The 16,131-nt window shown below is 36.8% G+C and overlaps 1 protein-coding gene across 13 annotated transcripts in view; it reads left to right on the top strand.

Moving 5' to 3' along the window:
- Window positions 1–16,131, top strand: part of nfic (nuclear factor I/C) — a 126,354-nt gene that overhangs the window by 38,702 nt on the left and 71,521 nt on the right. The gene's annotated exons all lie outside the window — the stretch shown is intronic.

Raw genomic sequence — 16,131 nt, 5'->3', positions numbered from 1 at the left:
AGAGTCTGGGGCACTCTCAACAAAGCCCAGGAACCTCGACCGTCCATCTAGGGCTGCAACCTCCCCTCCAGTGGTCCATCAGCAGACACTCCATGCCAGGGAACTCCTCTGGGACCTAACCGCCAAGCTGACATTCAGCAATGAGGTTGGAATCATGTGTCAACCAAAACTGTCCTAGAGAATTGAAGAAAACAGGGGGCAGAGTCCTCGTGTCAGGTCTCACCGTTCCCCCTCCATAGATTGGGTTTGCCACCAGATATTTTCTGAAGCACCTCCACGAGTTTGCTCGATTCCTTCCACTTCTGACGCTAGTCTGGCTCCTGCCAGTTGGTGCACTCTCACTGGCATGAGCCTGACCTGCCAGTGTGTCCTCCCAGGCCTGGATCCCACTGCTGCCACCATATGTCGTAGTGTGTCACGGACAGGGTGAAGGGGAGGTGATAGTAAGGCACAGGATATGCAGGAATAATCCAAAAAGTTGCATTTATTGTGATCAGTGGTAAAGGGTGCTCATATATATGTAAAGTGAAAAAAAAAAACAAAAAAAAAACAAACACTAGAAAAACATATATAAGCTCACCAAATGATGCTCATAAAATGGGGTTGTTTTCAGCATATGAGCAGCTTTGCACATTCACTTTGCAGCACGCAGTACATGTAGACTGTATATTTATTTAATAATATTGCATCTATTTGTGGTTTAATAATCACAGTAGGACATATCACAATTTTAATCTGATTAATTGTCCATTTCATTGTAAAAGGAGTCACAGAACACGCACTCAAATAAGCGTGTGGGCATTTGTAAGCAGCCGTTGTATATCAGACAGCACGCCGGTACCAAATTGAGTCGGTGCTCAGCAGTGTTGAGTGTAATGCATTACTAAGTAATTAATTACTGTAATTAAATTACTTTTTCATTGAAAAAAGTAAAGGGATTACTAATTTTCAGTAATTTAATTACAGTTACTTCTGATGTAATTGCGTTAAATACTGTATAGACTCTAGAACAATTCTATATAAAACAACAGTGAATTTAAAATCTAAATTTAACATCTAATGTTAAAATGTATGTTTCCTAAATTAATGCAGCCCCCTTAAATTCTTTGGCCAGTTTATGAATAATTAATTTGATTTTATATGATTTATTTGAAAGAACAGTTTCATGTCTATTCTTGTATTTTTCATCTGGTCGAGGTTGATAAGGGTTTTAGAAAGTAATTAGTAATAAGTAATGCAGTTACTTTTCAGAAAGAGTAAATAGTACAGTAATCTAATTACACTGTAGAAGATTTAATTACTTAAAAGTAAAAGTAAAAATTAATTACTTTTTTAGAGTAACTTACCCTACACTGGTGCTCAGTACGATCGGGACTGCAGAAACACTGGTATCGTTACATCTTTTTTATTTTAGAATCAACTTGGTACTGAAGTATTGGCATTTTTGATAATACTAGTTAAAGGTGTTATTCATAGCTATTGTGCAAATAGACTAAATGATTTAACGTAGTGAAATTAGCCATTGTTTCTTTATGCGTGCATTTGAATGAATCTGTGTCCATTTGGTTATGCTGCTATCACGAGCTATTGGAATCATTGTAAATACAGGTTTCCTACTCTGAAGTTGCACATGAATGTCCCCTCAAGTCGTAATTATGACTGGGAAACTCAGAGATAATTTTGATACCACAATTTTCGTATTGGGAGAAGATGTAAACATTTAACATCGCAGATGAGAGTACAGTTTCAATAGTGAATGATGGTCTTTTCCATTTTTTCTAAATGCAGCTTCCATGTTATTGCTTGCTTTTTCAGTCATATACATTTACCTATATCAGGAACTGTTTGATGCTTAATGTACATTTTTTACACAAAGAAATAGAATGTATTTGACCAAATTCCATTATCGTGAGCTAATTTGCTAGCATGTATTACGTTGTCAAAATAACAGTTCCCCAAGAAATATACATGAATGAACCTGGTGTCCTACATGTTTCCAACAACAAAGCACTTGAACATGACATGCTCATAATTACGACTTCAAAAGTGGGAAGTAGGATAATTACGATAGCAGGTGAAGGCAGCAGGAGAGTGGATGATTCTCGGAACTGCAACACCACTGAACTGTAACGGCAGTACTGGGAAGTCTTGTGGAAAGGTACAGAGAAACCCAAGACGTGTGGAGTGGCAGTTAAAACGGACGCTGTTTTACTCTGTGGTGTAAATCAGAGAAGATGCTCTGGCTCATTCTTCTGAGAAAGCTGTTGACTCATCTCCTGTTCTGCTTGGGCCTGGAGCACCAAATTTTGACTGCAACCTTTGCTGCAGGCCTCAGAGTGCACCAAGAGGCACCATACTAGCTGATCTTTTCAACCAGAACTATGCTGTTTGAACCACAAAGACTTAGAACTGCAGTTAGATGGGTTTAACCAGAGAGAGAAAGAGAGCAGTATCCAACTGTATCATGGGGAGGATCACTGTCTGCACTCTTATTGATAGTCAACACATCACATTTCTGCTCATTTACATAATGTTGAGCTCTGTTTGGTTGCATCACTAATAGTCACTGTCGCTCGTGTGCCCGGAATTTGCTGTCACTCGTGTGCCTGGAAATCGCCAACTCTCATCGAAACTGAATGACTTCAGGTTGCTTTGTCGCTGCTGATGTGTTTGAATGGCCCTTAAAACTTTAACAGAGCCAAGCTCTGACCCTGTAAATCATTTAAAATAAGAGGGGCTGCGCTGGCAGGCAGGTAAATGTGTTTAAATTTACTGTGTTGTCTAAAAGGAGGTAGGCTTTGAGTTTGTGAGCGATGCTTGAAGCCAGCTGATGATCTTACTGCTCATGCCAACTAAGTCACTGCCTCTCTGAAGGCAGTTGGCACAGACACAGGTCCACGGCACTGCTCTAATGCACCACTTACCCCTGCATCCTTCACCTCTGAACTCTCATCTCAGACAACTCTACTAAAACATAATAACTTTGGAGGTATTCATAGGATACAGGTTTGCATGATAGTGAAACTTCAATATTCTTAAATAGTGGTTCAATTTAATCTTTGCTGAACTTGATTGATCAGAAGTTCCTTTACCTAAAATAGTAGTCCCACCACAAAACAGGTGACTGTAAAACTCAAATAACCAACCTTTTTTATTGGAATATTCATGTAAGCACTTTATAAAAAATATGAGATTCACATTTCTTCTTATAAAGGAATAGTTACCCAAAAATAAAAATTATGTAATTATGTACTCATCCTCATGTTGTTCCAAACTGACTTTCTTACTTCCGTGGAACACAAAAGGTGAATTTTTGAATTATATCCTGGCCATTTTCCATGTAATAAAAGTAAAGGGGTATAGGCTAGAATTTGTATTTATGGGCGTATAAAGTAAAATATTTCTGTGTGTGTGTGTTGCTCAGTATGTCAGCAGCCAGAATGACTCGATATTCTAAGTATGTATGAGAAAGCATCATGAATTCTCTATGCATTGTATGATATGTTCTAACACTTTTATTCAAATTACTGTGTTTAAGGAATTATATTTATCATTTTTTTCACTGCATCCTCCATCCCTTCATTTACAATGCGTGTGGTGCTTGAAAAGTGCACCTTAAAATATATGCACAACAAGCAGATGTGTACAAGCAGACTTTAATGCAGAAAACTCCAAATTGCATGAGTTGATTCATAATTACAAAACTCATATTTCCGGTCTTAGATCCTGGTCAATACAGCAATCAAGAGGTAAAATGCACAGAATAGTAACAGCATTGACAAAAAACACCTGTTTACCTAAATACCATGTATATTACTCTGCATTACCCATAGACGTCAAATTACTTTAGCACTACTTTAGATAGGTTATTGATAATAGGAACTATATCTTAGTGAAAGGATGACACTTAACTAATTAGCTTAATAACCTTATTTGTTTATTATATAGTAACCATTTTATAAAAACAACAATGCATTAATTAGATGTAGGTGCTTAATTAGATTGTATTTGACCAGATTTGATGTGTGTTTAGAACACTTAAAACAATTTCATGTGGCAACATCTAAATGAATGTTTTATTCAAGTCCAAAATATTATTTAATATGACTGAATCAACCTGATTACATTAGTTCACACAAGTTAAGTTTAAAGGTTCATGTCAGGTAGATTTAGCACCAAAAAGTAACAACTGCATATTTGCCTTTTTTTCTTTTCTTTTTTTATAGTCTAGAGTCTGTTCTTTAAGCGTAAGTAAATATGACAGAAAGAAAGAAATGCTTGCCAAGCATTTAAACATTATTCTTGTCTACAGCTGCAGCTTGCCTTTTTCTCCCTTTCTTTCACTTTCTTTACTCTCTCATTCACTCTCTTTTCCACCCCTGTTGTCTCTCCACCCCCTCGGGCGACCTTCACCCTGAGTTGCCTGGGTCAGACAGCCAGCCTGCATGTCACCTGACCTGCCTAATAGCCTACAAACTCCTTGCTGTAAACACTCCGATAATGAACTGTGTCCGCTCACCCTGCTCCTTTTAACGGCAGTATCAGAGAGGGAGGGAGAGAGTGAAGGAAAGGAAAGGGGAGTGGCAGAGAGAAAGGACAGAGTGAAAGAGGCATACAGTCAGCATTTGCAATTTCGCGGCCATCTTTCAGTTGCAGGGCAGGTTCGCTCTCAGTGAAGTTAAACAGGGCCAGTAGTGTTTAGATCTATAGCAGTAGCTGTGAAATTCATATTCTTAATCAGTATTTTGTCTTGTTTTGAGCACAAACCTCACTAAAGTTTGATAGTATGCTTAAACAAGAAAAATCGTTTTGCATCAATGGGCAAATAAACTTAATTCAATATATATTTTCTGAAAACAAATCTTAATATCAATTGCATTTTTTAATCGCAAATAAATGAATCTTAACCGAAAAAATAAATAAATAATAATAATAAAAAATTCAGCTATTTTTTTTGTTTTCCAGTAAAGTAACATTCTTAAAACAAGATACATTTACTTTAGAAGCAAATATTAAGATATTAAGACTTGTTTTCAGAGAATACATATTAAATTATTTAAATTGTATATATATATATATATATATATATATATATATATATATATATATATATATATATATATATATATATATATATGTGTGTGTATATATACATATATATATATATATATATATATAATTTTTTTTTTTTTTTTTTTTTTTTTGCTATTTTGCTTAAAACAAGAAGAAAAAAAACCTATTCTCTGAAAATAAGGCTTACTATTTAACACATTTTTGCCTCACAAAGAATTCGATTAATCATGGCTGATTCTGTATAGTCAAATTATACAGTGGCATTGGTAACTGAAAATTGTTGCGTTTTAATGATTTTGCCTCCATGCCCCTGTCAGTGTAAGACTAAAACAACATGCATAAAAAAATAGTGTGAGTGCCCCTTTAAGGATGGTTAGATAATTTATTGGAAACAAGTCAAAAAGAAGATGATTTTTACATTGTAATTGTGTGTGTGTGTGTGTGTGTGTTGAAACTTTCAGCTGTGTGTTTCTGTATCGTTGCTGATGGAGCAAAAAGCAGGGTAGGGCGAGGATCTCGCTGGTGGCCATTACTCTTACTGCCCTCTTTCTCTCGTTTAACAGGCTATTTGCTTAACAAACGCTTCAACCACGAGTCTCTTGGGGTGAAACGGCTCCCTCAAAAGATGATCAAATTAATTATATTTTTGAACGATTAGGCTACCAGTATAATTAGAGCTATAAGATTTATCTGCTGTTTGTTTCAGGGTATATCGGTTTCTAGCGGGGTAACATGACGTGGCTCAGGCCCCAGTCCTCCTGTGATCTTTTTTTATAACTCACAGTCTCAAGCTCTGAAACTGAGCCAGTAAATATGGTATATTACACTTGTCAAAACAAACAGTATAGTGGTTTAACCGAGCCAGAAAACATGGCTGGTTTGGTGGCAGTCAAAGAGTTTGCGCCAGGCAAAAGAAGAGATATCAGTCCAATGCTTGTTCTGCGGGCCTCCATATCTCATGTACAGTTTTTGTGAAGTCACACAAAAACACATTGTGTTCGGCAGGCTTGGTCTCTCTCCAATCGTTTCAAATGTGAGTATTCACTGTAAGTCAGCTGAGCAGGAACATGCAGCACATAAAAAAGCCAACACACACGTGCGCACACACACATGTTTAGTAAACACAGCGGAGCTGGAATGAGCTCCAGTGCTCTGGCAGCGGAAATTTGGGAGGGATGGGAGAAAAGGGGTCAGCTCAGGTCAAGTTCACAGTGCTGTCGGCTTCCAACAGGGGTAGGTGTTTAGCATGCTTATCTTCTTAAAAGGCCAGCAGCACGTTAGGCAAAGCAGCACATGTTGTTTTATCGTATCTAAGTGTGTCTGAGTGTTAAACATACTGGTGTTCAATTCTCTTTTACTCTACATGTACTGTGGGGTCCAAAAGTCTGGGAGCACTAGTGGAAATACTTAAATGTTGTCTTCTAAATTAATTTAATACATTATTGTCAGCATAACAATTTTAGTATAAAGTTGATTGAAAATTAACATGAATTTCAGAATGTCTTAGAATTGTGTATGTCCATTTTCCTTAATGACAGCGTGCTTTCCGTCATGGTATGGACTCTTAAACCTAAAACCTCCATGTTATCCTAGCAACATTTGAAACTGTTCCAAAGAGCATCTTGAAAGCATAAATGGAAGCAAGGAAATCTGAGCTTTTGAACAAAGGAGTTAATATGGTCACAAATGTGACATTTACATTTGATAACTAACCTACCTGTAGAATTTGTGCAAAATGTTTCTTTTTCATTTTACATCATTATTTTTCTTTGTTTTACATTTTCCAAATCCTAAAACCTTTTGTCTGTTTTCAGGTTTAAATGAAGAAGGAATAAAATACAATTTCTCACTGTGGTCTCTTTTGGACTCCACTGTCTGTTACAGTAATAATTACTATTCATAAGTTCAGTCTTGAACTGAATTGGTTGACTTGGTTAAATCCTTGAATATACATATACATTAAAACAGAGCAATCATTATACACAATATTTACAGTCAAACGTGCAGTTTCCTGAAACAACACAAGACCTGCGCATTTGTGGCTGAAATCTGGGGTCTTATGGGGAAACATCAAAGTGTTCCAACCTCACAGAACTTTCTTTTCACACTGTACTGAACCATTAGCTTCTTCGGTGAAAGACTGTAGCCTGGTATTTACAGTAAATACTGCTAGCCAATCCTCTGGCTGCTCAAAGCCCCGTCTTTGTCTCTGAGCAGCGCTGCATGAGAGAGAAAGAGCACTCTTGTGAAAAGAGTCAGACATGTAGCCACTCTGTCTGAAGAGAGTTGCTTTCCCTGCTCGACTTGGAATAAGATGATATACATAACAATGGAGTTTTGATTCCTCTTGGACTCTGTCATATGAGTGTTGTACAATAAACCAAAAAAAAAATATTACCATATACTGTAAAATATGGTGTTCCTTGGTGTTCTTTGAAGTATCATTCAGTACCATTTAAGTACCATGGTATACAAGAATATGTAACCAATATTCAAGATTAGGGGGAACAAAGGTAAAATGTCAAAGTTAATTAAAAGTGAAAGAACTAAATGGATGGATGGATAGATTGCTGCAGAGAAAGGTCACAGATGAAAGTCAGAAACATTGCAGCTGTATGGTAATCAATCTGTCAGATCAATGTGTGTAGCAGGCGGGCAGAATACATCTTTTAGTGCTGACCGTTCACAACACACTCACTTCTCCACTCCACGTGAGACACGCTGAGCATCCCCAGGGACCACAATGGGACATTAGGCCCAAGAAAAAGCACACACTAAGTAATAACCTTTCAGCCATGTTCCAAAATTAACACTCACCTAGTGGCAAATGCGAATAAACTTTGGCTTTGGCAAGTAAATATTTTTTTTCCTAATAACTAGATTTAGCAGCCTAATAAAAAAAAAAAAAAAATTTTATGTCCAATCAATTTTCTGAATTCACCAGCCATTAGCATGTGTGGCAAAAAGTTCATTTTGGACCCTCTTTTCAACTCTCCATCAATGTGTTGCTCGATTAAGTTCATGTGGTTCTAACCTGTAAAAATGTTCTAATAAAATATTGTAACTCCATGTTCCAGCTAATAAATATTACCGTCAGGTGATACAACAGAACGGTGTCTTCTATCAATGTGCATAGCTTTGCAATGCGTCTATATTAAACTACATCTGGTGGGAGATGGTTAACATCAGCTCGATCAGTAGCTTGTGCGCATACGCCTCTGTGCTTGACCTTACGTTGCCTCCTGAAGAGCGTGGATGATAACCAGGCATGGCTCCTTGCTGATTAAACAGTGCCTCACTGATAAAGCCCTTTTGCATTACTGTATCTCAAACCGCTGTTTCAGGTCACTGTCGTTCTGCCATCTGGAAGTCTCTTAGCATTTCTGCTTTGTGGAGATTTAATAGAGGCCACCTGAATTATGTCAGCCGTGGAGGACTAATTTACCAGAGGTTTGGGTTAACACAGTCCTGCGTGTGAAACTCAGGCACATGGATAGATTTTATGACAGCTTTATTGTTTTAACTTTGAACTTTATCGAAATTGGCAGTGGCGATGACAGTATTGTCATTACTGTGATCTCTTTAACTGTTTTAAACAGCATTTTGCTGATTCTTTAATAATTATTATGCATTGAGTTTTTATGACCAAATTAATTTAGAAAATAGTGAAGCCAAACTGACTATAAACTAGTGAAGCCAAAAAGTACTTTTTTTGAAAGTGAAACTTGAGCTGACACAACACCTAAAATATACACTAAATCCATTATTAATAAATGTATGTACTGTACATTTTATTCTAAAATCATGATGTTGATTTAGAAAGTGGTATATCATTGTTAACTGAATTAGCAGCTTGTTATTAATATACAGTAAGTGGCAACAAATAAAGTCATTTTAAAAAGTGCATGGACATGTTGCGTCAGCTTCCCATGTATTTGTGTATTTTTTAAGACATCTTTACTTTTGTCTTTGGGTCAGGAGGTTTGTGATTGGAAACACACACACACACACACACACACACACATGTTTCAGTCTGCTTTGTAATTGCAGTCAGGCTGCAAATGAAAGGAAGGCTTTTATATGATCCTCACTGTTTGCGGCACTCTGGCTGCATGAGAGACCATGGTCACACTCTCAGCGACTCTACTAATTGGAGTGCGTGTGTGAGAGAGTGTTTAAGGTTCAAGGGGGGGTCAGCCTCTATGGGAGTCTTGGGTTACTGACTCTTCATTTCAGAGAGAGGGAAGAGAGAGTGAGTAAAATTTGCAGGGAATCTGTTTGAACCTTTCAGAAGAGAGGGAGAGAGAGAGTTTGTGCGTGACAGACTGACAGTGTCCTCAAGCCCTATAAAAATTTTTCCTCTGAAATGCCGATGCCCCAGCTGTTACAGTGCGGATAGACAACTCTATTGACTTAACCCACCCTGTCTCTGCTTTGCCAGGTTCAGTGTGTGTGTGTGTGTGTGTTAAGGAAAGTGTCAGCTCCATTTTTTAACCTCAGAACAGCTGCCATTGGCCACTATGAATATGTTGCAGGAATTGCAGTGGGAGTGGGAGTTTTGAGTTTTATGTGTCTGTTTTGCATCTGAATTTCTCTGTGGGGTTAAAAAACTCTATTCTATTCTGTAGAGAACACACAATCATACATATAAGCACACATGCAGGGATACTGTGAAATACAACTTAAGTGTTATGTGCTAAATTTAGGCAGTAAGGTACAAGAGCCTTTGCCATTTTATGAATATAGTCTATGTCTAATATATGATGGCCTTGAGTATCTTATAGCTATTATTAAACTATTATTATTGTTATTGTTATTAATTAAATTATTAAAGTTACTACAAAGTAAAATATTAAAGGAATATTCCAGATTCAATACGAGTTACTGTAAGCTCAGTTGACAGCATTTTGTAACAATAACAACAAAATATCATTTTGATTCATCCCTCCTTAACTTTTTAAAAAAGGAACAGTGAGTAAAAACAGTGAGTATTTTAACATTTACAGATTAGCCCCATTCACTTCCATTGCAGTGTCAGAAATTACGTTTTACATTAAGGGGCAAAGTTTTTTACCTTTATTAGGGCATATCAAGTACATTAATTTAATGAATTCATTTATCCATATTCTGAAGACTGAGAATTTATTTCCTCTTACCCAAATTAAATCAACATCAACTCATATTTATGCCATAATACAGTATGTATAACTACGACCATAATAATATTAAGAACTATATCAGCTTTTACTAATAAAACAAACAAACAAAAGAATTCATTACAAGAGCTCTTTTTGCCCCCACATTTTGAATTTTGAGGGCAGTTTTGACATTTTTGCCCCGAGCCCCCGTTATTGATGGACTCAGTTCCATTGTGAGTGCCTCACTGTAACCCAGATTTTTGCTTTGTTTTAAAGAAAACAAGGGACAAGTTTAAATTATTTGTTGTGGTAATCAACAATATGTTGTCAATTGAGCTTAACTTATATTTAACCCAGAATATTCATTAAAGGACACTTGTTTTCATTATTTCATCATTATTTTTTTTTTAAATTTATATTATTTTTTTATTAAAATGTTTACATTTTATTTAAAGTTACAGTGCATTTCATACTGTATACATATTTTGTCTGTACATCTGTTTCCTGGGAATTGAACTTGTGACCTGCATTGGTAGTGCCATGAAATTTAAAGCAATTTATTTAAGCAAATTCATTCAAGTCCATCTTTATTATATATTCTGCTTGAAGATATAATCCATAACATGGGTGCTGTGATGTACACAGTAGCAAGGGGAACATATGTTTTTCATGATAGCTGCTACTATTATTTTTTTATCAAGACTGGAATGCTGGATTGACCAATCAGCATCCAGGACCAGAACTGTCTGTTTTATAAGTATTAAAAAACATGAATTACCTCAGAAATGAATGCTAAACCACAAATCGGTGCTCTATAGAAGTCACTCAGCAAGGTGCTACCATTAACAACATGTTTTGGTATTGAAACTGAAAACATAGACTGAAACCAGGTACATCAAAGTTTCACCCTTCACACAGATTTTAAAGCATTTTAAAGTTGTGTTGGAAACCCCTTGATTTAGTTTACTCTCAATATGCATATTATCAAATGCTTTTGCAACCACAAATGGGAAATTAAATTGGTATCATTTTCCATCTTGACTCAACTTGTCTCAGAACGATGTCTGATATGACGACAATGGAAGACGTTCCCCCTAAACAGGAAGTGCCACTCTCATTTTTCTTGAATTTAAATGCCGTTATTGAAACTGCTTTGCGATAAATGAAACTTCAGAAAGACGCACTTTTACACTCACTGACGCAAGTGTCTTAATTTTACAAGAAGCTTTGCTTTATGACAGCAGCATTCTGCTTTAATGTGGTGTGTCGTGACAACACAATTGATGACATGTTATTCAGCCTAAAAATTTCCCTCTCTGGCCATTGTTTTAGCTGAACTGATGAGTCAGGCATCTCTGCTTGTCATTTGCCATTTGAGGGGCTTCATCTGATTTTCTCCTGACGTCTCTAAAGTTGTGGATGTCATTTGCTTTAGCTGTTTTGGAGGTTTTATCCGGGGATCTATACTTGATGATCGGGGTGTCATGCGTCTGTTTTTTCTTTTGGGGGAACCAGTGGTAGTCCTGAGTCCTGACTCATTTGGTTTTGTAGGTAAAAAAAACAAAAACAAAAACATGGTAGCATTTTACAATAAGGCTCCATTTGTTAACATTAGTAAATGCGTAAACTATGATGAACTAACAATAGACAATATATTTTTTTCAGCATTTATTAATCTTTGTTATTGTTAGTTTACAAAAATGCATTTGCTCCTTGTTAGTTCATGTTAGTTTGTGGTGCATTAAGTAATGTTAACATACACATATTTTGATTTAAAAAATGTATTAGCATATGTTGAAATGAACATGAACCATTATTACCGTAATAAATGCTGAAAGTATTGTTCGTTGTTAGTTCATGTTAACTAATGAAGTTAACTAATGTTAACAAATGGAAACTTATTGTAAAGTGTTGCCAACATTTTTAAGGACTTAAAGGAGTAGTTATTTACGTAAGTGTAAGATGTGTAAGTTTCATGATAAGGTTTTTGACCCAGGTTGAAATCACAACTGAATATTTTATATTTTTTATAATTACCCAAGCAAAATTGCAACTGAACTTGACAGTCAAAGCTAAGTTTTATAAAGACAAATGATTGTTTTAGTCTTACTGAAATGCACAATAATGTGCATTTAGCACTGTGATCACCATGCATATTTTAACAAATTGGAACAGAGCAGCTTTGACATTTCGATAAGAACTCATTTTGTGTTGTGCAGGAAAAAAGTAATTATCCTTTTGAGCAACATGAGGCTAGGTAGATGAGTACAGGATTTTCAGTTTAGTCAAGTGAATGATCTGCAGAAGGTTGAACTTGATTGAACTGACCAACTTTAGATACAATATGTGAAAGGGTGATCTCTGAGTTTTTTATTTTTATTTTTTTTATTCCACTCACAAGCCATTTGGTTCAGAAGAGATGCGTACGCATTGACTTTTTGATCAGGATGTTTACTTTCGTCAGTAAAGTTTTCTTTTTTATAATTGTTACTTTAAAATTTTATCCTGTTAATTGACAGTAAAACTGTCAATTGACCGTTCTCTCTTGGTTGAGTCTTTCAGCATTTATCTTCAGTCTGCAGTGTCTATATTTAGTTGTGACGTCTGTGATTAACTGTATATTTTACAGTTACTCAGCTAGGGGAAGGTGCTGAAAGAAACTCAGTTTTATAGTTCACCCTATCTCCCTCTCTCCCTCCCTCTCTCTCTCCCTCTCTCCCTCTCTCTCTCTCTCTCTCTCTCTCTCTCTCTCTCTCTCTCACCCTGTCTGACTTTGAAGCTAGTGTTTGGTATTGCTCCATAAGGAATGAGATCTTAAGGCTGAGAAATGTTTGACAGAGCAGCAGATCAAAGTGCTGAAAGAGAGAAGTGACAGATGAAAGACAGAGATGAGAGAGAGGAGGGCAGCACCTCCCAGACCAGACAAGACTGACATCCTCTCTTGGCATTACATACTATCCTCATTTCACTGCCCAACATAGGACACACACAGATACACATACACATAATTATATGCACATAGAAACCCACCATACATGCACAGTATATACATAGTGGTTTTCAGAGGTAGGCAGTTATATCTTATACTGTATGCACTTACTCAGTGTTTGGGGGGTTTACAGTGGGGTCCAAAAGTAAAAGTAAAAATGCTCCCATTTTGCATTTTTCTTGTTTAAAAAATTAAAATAATAATAAAAAAAGTGAATTATTTGGTATGCCCATTTTTTGTCTGTTTCTAGGCTTAAATGAAATTTTGTATCCCAGATTTTCAATTTGTGCTCAAGAGAAGGTCAGATATATTTAGTTCTTATTTTGTGACTGATACAAAACTGTTTTCAAGTAGTTCTGAATGGTGCCTTTGTGTCACATCTGATGTGTGTGTGTATCTTTTTCAGCGCACATGGTGTATGTGTAGCGGGTTGTGGCTTTTGTTATGTCTTGTAGTCTGCCTTCTCTAGCACAAGTATGCGACTAAAGCACATCTGCCCACCCCCAACCTTAACCGCACAAACAAACATTCATTTCCATTATGTTACCATCTTCATTGTAGCACCCTGTTCAGGATGTGGGGTTTTGTGTCTGACTAATTTGCCATTTAGTTTGCTTTTATGGATCATCCTTTGCAGGGTTTAAACCTACAATATTACGATTACCAGTCCAGATTCTTAACCCACAAGCACAGTTTGGAGTGTTCAACACCCAATTCCCCTAGCTGTCACTCAACACATAACTCTTAAAGTTTATCATCTTTAAATAGCTCTGTGACAGCAGTGATGCCTCATAAGTCTTTGAAATGCTTTCCCAGAAGTCCTTTTTTAGGTCTCATGTCTAATTATTGCTTCGTGCACAGTGAATTGCACAAGGGAATCCTGGGAGAACCGTAGTCTTGGCCCAGTTTAGGCGCCGGGGTCCTCATCACCTCACCATTGCCTCTGATCTAATCCTCCCTTCCCTCAAAGGAAGCAATTAAGAGGCTGCCTTTAATCCCTGCAGTTAGAGAGGGAGATTGCCCACTGCTTTGACGGCCAAATGATGCATAAGTGGTTGTTTTGGAGTGGGAGCCCCATTTGAAATAGCTGGGCCAGACTTTCTTGAGTGGGTCAGACTCAGTGAACTTTTTGCCAAACTCTGTGTGAAGTAAAGTGTGTGCAAAGAGTCAAATGTAAAGAACTGTTCTGCTAAAATGAAGACTGTAAGCGGTGTCTGTGTGTATCAAACTTGCGTTAGGTATTGATTCTCTTTTAAATGTCTTCCAGTGGTCGATTAATGGCATTTTTACTACATCCACCTTTAATCCACACTTAGAGGTGAAAATGTAACGTTTTGCATAATAGATGTATTGGTCAGCACTTCTTACTGAACTCAGTATCTCCCATTCTGGACATTATTCTCTTAAAGGAATAGCTCATCATCCAGATGGCACCTATGACACAGATTGGACGTTGATATAAAAAAAAAAAAGTCGTTGTGTCCCATGTGTCTTGTAACCAAATGATTTTTGAGAGCTTCAGCCAAGGGGCAGATTATCTGTGAATTACAACTTCAATTTCGGTCTGTTTCTCACATAAAGCTGTCATATTGCTACAGAAGAATTGGTACAAAGCACGAGTCATATGACTACTTTTATGGTGCTTTTGTAGAGCTTGACAGCCTGTAGTCTCTATGAATTTTCGTTGTACAGACAAGATCTATGTAAAGATTCTTTAAAAATGTATAATAATAATAATGATGTTTTGCTGAAAAAATAAAATAAAATCTAATTTTGTGTTCCATGGAAAAAATAACAGCATATGGGTTTGGAACATTGTGAGAGTAAAAAAATTATGACAGTATTTTGGGGTGAACTATTCTTTAAAACAAGTATTGAATATGTCAAAACAGTGCAGGGTTCTTTATGGCAAATTTTCTGGACAGCACAGATGGGAACCATCACTCCTCCTTCAACCTTGCTTGTCTTCCCATCCCTGATATTCCGCTCCCTGTTGCCACAACTCATTCCTTCTGCCATTTCAATTATCAATCACTTTCTATGGTAGTGGGAGTAGATCTTAAAGCTTGACCAGGGTTTCTGGTTTGTATAAACGCTGATTCTATTTCGTATCGTTCACACTGGAAAATCAGTGTAGAAATCATTGGCAATGACAATGTATACAACAGGATATTTTAGACCCTTGAAATCAGATATCAAAGTGGCTTTCCCTTTTCTTTTGTACTTTACTTATTACCATTACCTTATCGGTAAAATCGGCTGCCCTTTCCAGTCCATGCTGTCCACATTGCCTGATTCATGGTTCAAACCACATTATATGTTAAAGGAAGTCAAATTTAATTAACATCCTTTGTGGACATCAAATGCAATTTCTATACAAGGCAGCTCCACCTCCTTTCTCTCTCTAATGCTTGGCAAGCATCCTGTGAGATCTTAATCCATATCCTTTGCTCATTTTATACTATGGGTTTGAACGGGTTGCACTTCATACTGTTTGCTGGGGCAAGAGCGATCTGGTTCATTGGTATGACGTATCCAAACTGTCGCTTTAATGTACTGTCTTTCACTTTGCAGCTATGCTGAGTTTTTTTCAAACTTTCACACAGAGCAGGCTGCTGTCAGCTAACCCCGGTCTGACATAAGCAAGCTGTTCTGATCTCTTCTCAGGAATTCACAGTGTAAAATATACATTCGAGATTAGGCCACATTGTTTCAAAAGAAATGTCTTTATGACATCATTCATTTGCTGTACATTCAATGTGTTTAATTTTTTTTGTTTAAGAATATTGAGGGTTAGTACAGGTTAAGCATTACCGACAGCATCTGTGGCATGACATACTTTCGATTTATTGCAGAAATGCACTTACAATGGAAATCTTTTGGGGTGACTATTGTACACTGTCAACATATTTTTGTTTGTTTTTAAAAACT

Source organism: Myxocyprinus asiaticus, chromosome 33 (assembly GCF_019703515.2).
Source record: "Myxocyprinus asiaticus isolate MX2 ecotype Aquarium Trade chromosome 33, UBuf_Myxa_2, whole genome shotgun sequence".
Lineage (NCBI taxonomy): Eukaryota > Metazoa > Chordata > Actinopteri > Cypriniformes > Catostomidae > Myxocyprinus > Myxocyprinus asiaticus.
The sequence above is the reverse complement of the archived record's forward strand: the minus strand, read 5'-3'. Positions and strand labels throughout refer to the sequence as shown.